General features: G+C 41.2%; 1 pseudogene; it reads left to right on the forward strand.

Annotated features, from left to right (window-relative positions):
- The first annotated feature begins 2,357 nt into the window (after positions 1–2,357).
- Positions 2,358–2,639, forward strand: LOC102818996 (annotated as a pseudogene).
- Positions 2,640–8,837: the final 6,198 nt, after the last annotated feature.

An 8,837-nucleotide genomic window follows, 5' to 3' on the forward strand; every position in this document is an offset into this window, starting at 1 on the left:
AAAAGATTGCTACAACCTTCTCTCCCGGCTCAAATTCCATCACCTTTCCTCTTGTAATTCTCTTGACTCAACTGCTTTTCTTCCCATTCACCGGACTCTTTTCTTTTCTGCCTGTGTCAATCAGATTGGCAGGCTAGCTGGATATTTTACTGATTTTCCAGTTGTCACTCAGAGTCATTCCTTCTGGGGCTGAGTATTAGCATCTCAGGGCAAGGGACAGTCATCCTTGCTCACTTCAGTGCCATCCAACAACATTTTCAGGCTCCTCTGGGAAAACCTGATGCTACTGAATCTATTCTGACTCATAGCAACCCTATATGACACTAGAAATGCACCCCCATCCCCTGGGTTTCCAGAGCTGTTATCTTCACAAAAGCAGACTACCACATCTTTATCCTGCAGAGCGGCTGATGCACTCAAACTCCCAATTTTACAATGAACTGAGCACTTAACCACAGTGTCACCATGCTCCTACTCCTCTGAGTTGTTGTTGTTGTTGTTAAGTGACATTGTGTCAGATCTGACTCATAGCAACCCTACATAGGGTTTCTGAGGAGCAGATGTTGGGTTTGAACTGCCACCCTTGTGGTTTGAAGTCCAGTGTTGATTCTACAGCCCCACACTAGGAAGAGATGTGAATGAAACAACATCTGTGGTCCCTCCCTCATGGACAGTGTGAAGAGAATCATCAACGTGCTCCTAAATGCTCTGGAATGGCGAACACACCAGAGAGAAAAGGAAGTGTGCTCCAGGTAAGTGGCACAAAGTGGATGGAGGTTCCATTTTTCCAATTTATAAAAAAAAATTGTTTTCAAAGAGCTAATAGGTTGAAGACATGAACTGAGTTTGGCCATGGTCTATAGACTCCTGTTGACCTTGAGATGGGAGAGAGAAGAGGAAGTGTTTGTTGGCCCGAAGTTTCGGGAGACTTGGGAACTCCTCAGTCCATGAACACTGACCTAGCCACTGAAGACTAGAGTTGAGAGTGAACTGTCCAGCTGATATGAAGTGGGGGGAGGTGCACAAGAACACCCAAGCTTGCAGCTAGTACCCTTTTGACCTAACTTGGAAGGCTTGATGATCAAAATCCGACTAGAGGAAGATAAAGAAATTTGGTAGCAGAAGCAAGTGTAAATTGCTACAGTTTGGTGAACTTGACCTTTACTTATGAATGTAGTACCTCAAAATACCAACTGAGAGGGAAGGAGTCTTCATATCAAAGATCAAGCCTATCCCCTCAGTATACAAAACAGATAGGGACCAGCAACTCAAACATTCACTATCTAAAATGGGGGAGGAGGCTATAAAGGCGCAAAGTGGCTCACTTACAAGTTTTCAAGAGGGAGTTTAGTTTTAGAATAAGGAGGGAAAGGTGGAACCACCACGAAATAGTTTTCATCTTATCCAGATGGGTCTGGTGAAAGGAGAAGGGGACAGGATTTTTGGGGTCCAATAAGGAGTAATTGTTATCATAACTAATTGCTATTGTCACAACTGTGAAAGTAGAAGTTATGTAACAAAAAGCGGGGAGTAGTTAGCCTTGCATTCCAGGAACAGAGGACCCTGGTACCATCAAGAGAGAAAAGTATGAACGGACCATGAGATCCTAATCAGAAAAGCAGCGATACCAGAGCCGGAGGCAAGAGGTGATGGCATGTAGAGATAGAGCAGCTGAGGACTCTAGACTCAGGGAAAGAAAAAGGCTGAGGCTGGGGATGCAGGAGGCTGGCTTGAAAAATGCACCCTTTGGTTGTTTAAACGACTGTATGTGCCTGTGTGTTTTTTGTGAACATCAAAGGGGAAAGGGAAGGGAGTGGAAGCAAATACTGTTAGCTGATGGTACATGGAGAGGATTGTAATCATTGCAATGAAACAAAGTGTGATTGTTGTTATTGTTATTAAGTGCCATCGAGTCGGTTCTGACTCATAGCGACCCTGTATAGGGTTTCCGAGGAATGACTGGTGAGCTTGAACCGCCAACCTTGCAGTTCAAACCAACTTTGCAGTGTAGCACATTAACCCACATTGCCACATCAGGAGTCTAAAGTGTAACTGGTTGACTGAAAAACTGACTTTCTGCAATATAAACTATCACTTAATTCATAATAAAAGCTTTAATATAGAAATAAGATATTTGCAATGAAAAAAAAAATAAGTCACTATCTATGGAGTCAACCTCATAAAGCAATCCTGTAAGCCCCACTTTCTTGCCTTCCCAGCTGCTTGGAAGGCAGCAGTTCTGGTCATTTGGCATCTCTGTAAGGCTTCCAGAAAATAAGGGCTACATCTTTCAAATAAAAGGTGGACCTTGACTGATGCACAATGTAAAGTAAGAAAAAAAAAAAAAAAAACTAATAATGAGCTTTTCTGGTGGTGACAACTTCCTCACACGATCAGGCCTTCCTCTGGCAAAGAATTTTCTTCATCCCTTTCTGGAAGAGGAGAACAGGAAACACAACAAGAAGTGCCTGGTGTGGAGCTCCAGGTCCTACTTCATGGATGTGGATAAAATTATCACTGTCTTTAGCCAGGCATAAACAGTAGTGTTGTGTGTTGGCTTCTCCACTGTGCTCTGCCAGCCTTCAAGAGGAAAAGCAAGGCTCACAGAAGGATGTTACTTCACACGGAAGCAGCACTAAAATAACCCTGACTCAAGATGAGGGGAAAACCACCCCAATAAATACAATTTGGATTAAAGAGAAAAGAAAAGAAAAAAGCTAGTCATGACTAGCTCAGGAAACTTCTTAAGTCATCTGTTTGCTTGTGAATACAAAGCTCTGCTTTTAGGGACTACTGAATCTATGGGGGAATCCTGGAGATAACCTCCAAATTAGTAGGCAGAAGCCCCTGAATCTTGGATTTCAAAGAAGGCTGGAGCTGTATTTGAAATTCTAATTCTTGATTTTACAGTTGAAGACCCAAGGCTTTGGGAAGTTAAATAATCAACCCTAGACCCTTACTGCAGCTTTCTCACCAAGTGTACTGGAACCTTCACCCCTAACTCCTTAACTGAGTTTATATTTGTTGTTCTAAAGTGACTTCAAGTCAATTCTGACTCACAGCGATCTCTTTATACAGTTTCCAAGGAGCAGCTGATGAACTTGAACTGCTGACCTGTGGTTCAAACTGACCTTGTGGTCCAGCACATTAACCCACAGCACCACACATGTATATGGTTCCTCTGATTCCCATCTCTCTCCAAACTATTTAATGAGGGTGAATGTTTGATATTTCTTCTCTAAAGAAGAAACAAGCAAATTACACATAATCCCCGACTCTACCAATTTACTCAAAGATGTTGTTGCTGTTGTTAAGTGCTGCCGAGTTGGTTCCAACACATACAGAGCCTAGTTTGGGTTTCTGATGATTGACTGGTGAGTTTGAACCACCGACCTTGCAGTCCAGTGTTTATCCTACAGTGCCCTATTAGGATTTTTACTCAAACATACGAACCCAAAAGTTTTCCTAGCTCTCAGATGTTGTTGTATTATCCATCACAGATCTCTCTGTCTCCCATCTCAACTATAAGCCCAAAGAAGGCAGAGACTGTTCTCAGGATGGTGTGTAAGTGTTCAGTATACAATTGAAAGTCAGCATCGAATATGTATACACTGAATAAATGAATAAACCCTTATAATGTTAACAGAATGAGGGACTAGTGCTTGAGTGGTAGAATTCTTGCCTTCAGTGCAGGAGACTGGGGTTCAACTCGCAGTCAGAGAACTCAAGTACAGACACCACCCAACTGTCAGTGGAGTCTGTGCATTGCTGTACATGTAAACGAATTCAGTAGAGCTCCTAGAGTAAAACAGACTAGAAAGAAAGACCTGGCGAACCAACTTTAAACATCAGTCAATAACAACTGTATGGATCACCATGATTTTACTAACCTCTGTAGCCATACATGGCAATGGCTAAGGGCAAGAATTTGTTCTTTGGTGCATGGACTCTTCATGAGTCTGTAGACAACTGAAAACTGCCAACAAACACTGACAAGTGTTAACAGAAAACAGGTTAACACTCAAACATATTGTTTAATGAGTCCTGATCATCTCTGACAAGTAAGCTATCTTGGCTAAATGATTCCTGTTTAAGTCATGGTTTGATTATTGTATTAAATGGCTGTCTATGTTCTATTCAATGTAAAGAAAACTAAATTCCTCACCACTGGACCAATAAACAACCTTCTTATCAATGGAGAAAAGATTGAAGTTGTCAAGGACTTCATTCTTCTCGGATCAACTATCAACACTCGCAGAAGCAGCAGTCAAGAGATCAGACAACGTATTGCACTAGGCAAATCTGCTGCGCAGGAACTTTTTAAAGTGTTGAAGAGCAAAGATGTCAGCTTGAGGACTAAGGTGTGCCTGACCCAAGCCATGGTGTTTTCAATAAACTCATATGCATGCGAAAGCTGGACAGTGAATAAGGAAGACCGTAGAAGAATTGATACTTTTGAGTTATGATGTTGGAGAAGAATATTGAAAGTGTCATGGGCTGCCAAAAGAACCAATAGATCCGTTCTGGAAGAAATGCAGCCAGAGTGCTCCTTGGAGGGCAAGACGGCCAAACATTGTCTCTCATACTTCGAACGTATTGTCATCAGGAGGGAGCAGTCACTGGAGAAGGATATGATGTTTGGTAAGGTGGAGGGTCAGAGAAAAAGAGGAAGACCCCCAACGAGATGGATTGGCCAAGTGGCAGCATGGATGGACTCAAGCGTGGCAACAGTAGTGAGGTTGGCCCAGGATCAGGCAGTGTTTCATTCTACTGTGCATAACGTCACTATGAGTCGGTACCAACTGGATGGCACTTAACAGCAACAACAACATGTTCTGTTCATAAAGGTCATCTTCATCTACAGTAAACCTGTGAAAGCTGGAAACTGGATAAGATGGAAACCTGTCAGAAACAGAAAACCCAACTATTTCCCACTGAAACAAGCAATGGAAAAGTGGTAAGATGGCACCCCTCAAGGTGGAAGACTTGCAAGACCTGGAAAAGCAACATAACTCCAGAGGTTTTACTTCCATCTTTACTGGTTAGTCTTCTTGAAGTTGCACACCAAAAGCAATTTGCATTGTTGTTGTTGTTAAGTGCCTTCGAATTGGTTCTGATTCATAGTGACCCTGATAGGGTTTCCAAGGAGCAGTTGGTGAGTCTGAATCACCAACCTTTTGGTCCAGTGCATTATTCCAAAGCGCCCCACCAGGATTCCTGTAAATTTGCATTAAAAGCCATAAAAATGTTTGTGCTGTTTGACTTGGCAGCTCTACTTTTAGGAAATGCATTTTAAGATAATAATCTCAGATGTGAGTAATTTATAAATGTGCCCAAATGTGTTCATAGCAATGTAATTTGTAAAAGACTTTGGAGTGGTTACGTTAATAAAAGTACACCCATAATACACAGAATCCTTCAATAACAGTGTCAAATATCTACTACATCCTGGTGTGATACTGTACGGTAATGGGATAAGTCAGAACCAACTGATCAGCACTTGAAACAATAACAACATCCAGACACTGTCCCAGGCATGGGCACTTAGGTTAACAAAACAAAGAATACCGTCATGTACGGATTTGCATACTTAAAGAATTTTCTTCAAAGAGAAATGCTTAACATACTGTGTAAAGTACAAAAGCAAGATAAAAAATAGGTGTTTCCTATGATCTGTATTCATATTCACACTGATAATTATTCAAGGAGTTATTATTTTTATTCATATTTTTCAATATTATTTTAAACATAATTCTCAATGGGCAACTTTTAAACTCAGAAAAGCAGTAGATTAGATATGACAGAGAACCACATGCCAACCTGAGTCACAGGGATCTAAATCCCTTGTTCTAAAAACTCCCACTCTGTGTTCCTTGTAAGCACACTTGCTTTTTGTGTGTGTGTGTGCAAAGGGAGTTTTAGCATTCTTTCATCTAGCAGCTGAAGACAGCAAGCAATAACCTGCCTGGAACAATTGCAGCTCAAAGCTGATGCGTTAATGAGTTGGTCAGTAAGTGTAAGCTGTCCTTTGTGATACTACATGTTCTCATTTCTATGAAATCATTTGTATAATGCTTTTTGTATACCAGGTAGACTGATTATCTGTGAACATAATGCACACACATGGAAACAGCCATGCATGAGCACACACACAGAGACTCACATGTACACACACTCACACACAAATGCACACATTCACACAGAAACACATATGCACACAAACCCTAAAATGCAAACAGCATAATAGGCAGGTGCCCCACCATTTTTTTAAAATGTTGCCCCAAAATTTTTTAGAAATCCTAGTTTCACATCTTCTGTTATTATCAGCATAATCCACTGCCATTGGGTCCATTTCAATGCATAGTGACCCTATACAGTGTTTTCAAAACTGTAAATCTTTACAGGAGCAAACAGCCTCATCTCTCTCCCTTAGAGCGCTGGTGGGTTTGAACCTACAAACTTATGGTTAGCAGCTCAACACAGAACCCACAGCTCTTTATTATTAATATTGTTGTTGTTGTTAAGTGCTATCAAGTCATTTGTAACCCTGACTCATAGTAACCCTGTATAAGGATTACAAGGAGTGATTGGTGGATTTGAACCACCAACCTCATGATTAACAGTCCAGAGCTGATCCTGCAGTGCCACACCAGGATTATCAAAATAGGACACTTTTAAAGTAAATGTTCTTTCATTTTTATCTCTAGGACTTTCTGAAAATGCACATTTAAAAACCAGAGAAAAAGAAAAAAACTTTATTAACCAACGTGACCTATTTTTCATTTCTGAATCTAAGGTCACCTAAGCAAAAAAGGAACACATACCTGCTTCTGTAATCATCTGAACAGAAAGTTTTGCCTTTCTAACCCAAAGCAGATTATCAAATTATACAAACACATCAGATTGCTCTTCTGATGTGTCCTTAAATATATGCACATCTTTCAAACATATACACACGTGGAATTGAGAAATAAATTAAACTGAGCAGGAGCAGGGATCCTTGAAGCCCTAACAAAGTAGATGGAAGCAGGTAATTGTTGTTGTTGTTAAGTGTCGTCGAGTCGGTTCCGATCTACAGCGACCCTGTACAGGGTTTCCGAGGCTGTATATCTTTATGGGAGCAGAAAGCCTCATCTTTCTCCCTCTGAACTGCTGGTAGTTTCGAACTGCTGACATTGAGGTTCACAGCCCAATTCGTAGCCACTACACACCAGAGCTCCTTAGATGGAAGCAGATAATAGAGGCAATAATCAGTACATGAAATTGGAGCTTCTCTGCTCTAATTATTGTGTTTGGGGAAGTTAGGGTGAGGTGTTGGGTTTTTCTGAAGTCTATGAAACTGGCAAAATCACTATCTTTGGCATAAGAAGGAAAATTCCCAAATACTTGATTAATATCCAAAGAAGATTTTGTTCAAGATTATAGGTCTAAGTAAAAGATTTGTTTGTGGAATAAAGTTAAGGAGTCCTGATGTGACGCTATAGATAAGCACTGAACTTTTAACCACAAAGTCAGTGGTTCGAACCCATTAACCACTCCTCAGAAAATTTATACAGGGTCACTATGTGTCGGAACCAACTCAACATGAGTCGGAACCAACTCAACAGTACTTAACAACAACCAAAGAAGAAATGAAAGAATATTACAGCTTACTGCTGTTGGTATAAAATATTATATATTTTATATATACCAATTCATAGTGATCCTATAGGACAGGTTTCCAAGATCTTTATGGGAGTGGATCACTTGGTCTTTTCTTCTACATAGTGTTGGCCTTTCCATTGGCAGTCAAGAGCATCACCATTGTGACTCCAGGGCTCCTTAGTTGTACAGTAAATTATAACTTATTGCTGCCTTGCCTTCCCAACTTAGTAACTGGGAGAAGGTGATCCCTGTGGAAGTATAAAGAAGCTGATGCAGTGGTTAAATTCTCGGTTGTTAACTGAAAGGTCAGCAGTTCAAACTCACCTGCCAGTCCATGGGAGAAAGATGCATTGTCAGCTTCCTTAAAAATTAAAACAGGATTCTTTGCTGGCTACTGGGATGTGGGGGGTGGGATGAGGGGAGGGAGGGGAAGGTGGAGCGCAGGGTAGGAAATAAACACTGGATAGTTTGGGTGCTGGGGAGAGGGGCAATATACAAGAAGGCGGTGAATGGAAGAACAAAGTGGATGGGAGAACTATTAGGCAGGTTTGCATGGGCTAAGTGGGACAGAGGTAAAGAATGATATATGCACTACCTTGGAACAACAGGGCTCTGGGATACAGGGATTGAGACATAGTTGGAATGAGGAAAAGGGGGTGGAATAATATTAAGATGCTTGGCTGTCTTATGAATCTTGGTTTCACTTGCATAAAATAGACATTTTTGGGGAGAGAAAGGAATAGCCATAAATATCGCCATAGAAAGCTTGTACGTCTGTCTTCTGCCTATAACTGATTGGAATACCTAAAATGGGGCTACAATGTACCCACTGATGGAGGCTTCCTGAGGATCCTCTTTATTAAATAAGACCATAGGTGGAATACTGAACAGCATCCAGAATCTTCAGAGGAGGGAAATTTCCACTTGAAAGGACAAGCAGACCAGCCTGGAGTGGCTAGAAGAACAGAAGATACTTCTAAAAAAGGAAGACCGACAGGAAAAATACAAAACAATATAGGCAGTCTGACTGATTACTACAAGAACAAGCAAGTTGCTCACCCGGGAGACATCAAGGCAAGTGGTCATGTCCCCTCAGCAAACCCCTTCCAAGACTAAGACTCAATGGGAATATAATGCTCTGATTGGTGACCACGTTCATCACCGATAAAGGGAAGTGAGGAGAAAACAATGAA

Source organism: Chrysochloris asiatica, unplaced genomic scaffold (assembly GCF_000296735.1).
Source record: "Chrysochloris asiatica unplaced genomic scaffold, ChrAsi1.0 scaffold00044, whole genome shotgun sequence".
NCBI lineage: Eukaryota > Metazoa > Chordata > Mammalia > Afrosoricida > Chrysochloridae > Chrysochloris > Chrysochloris asiatica.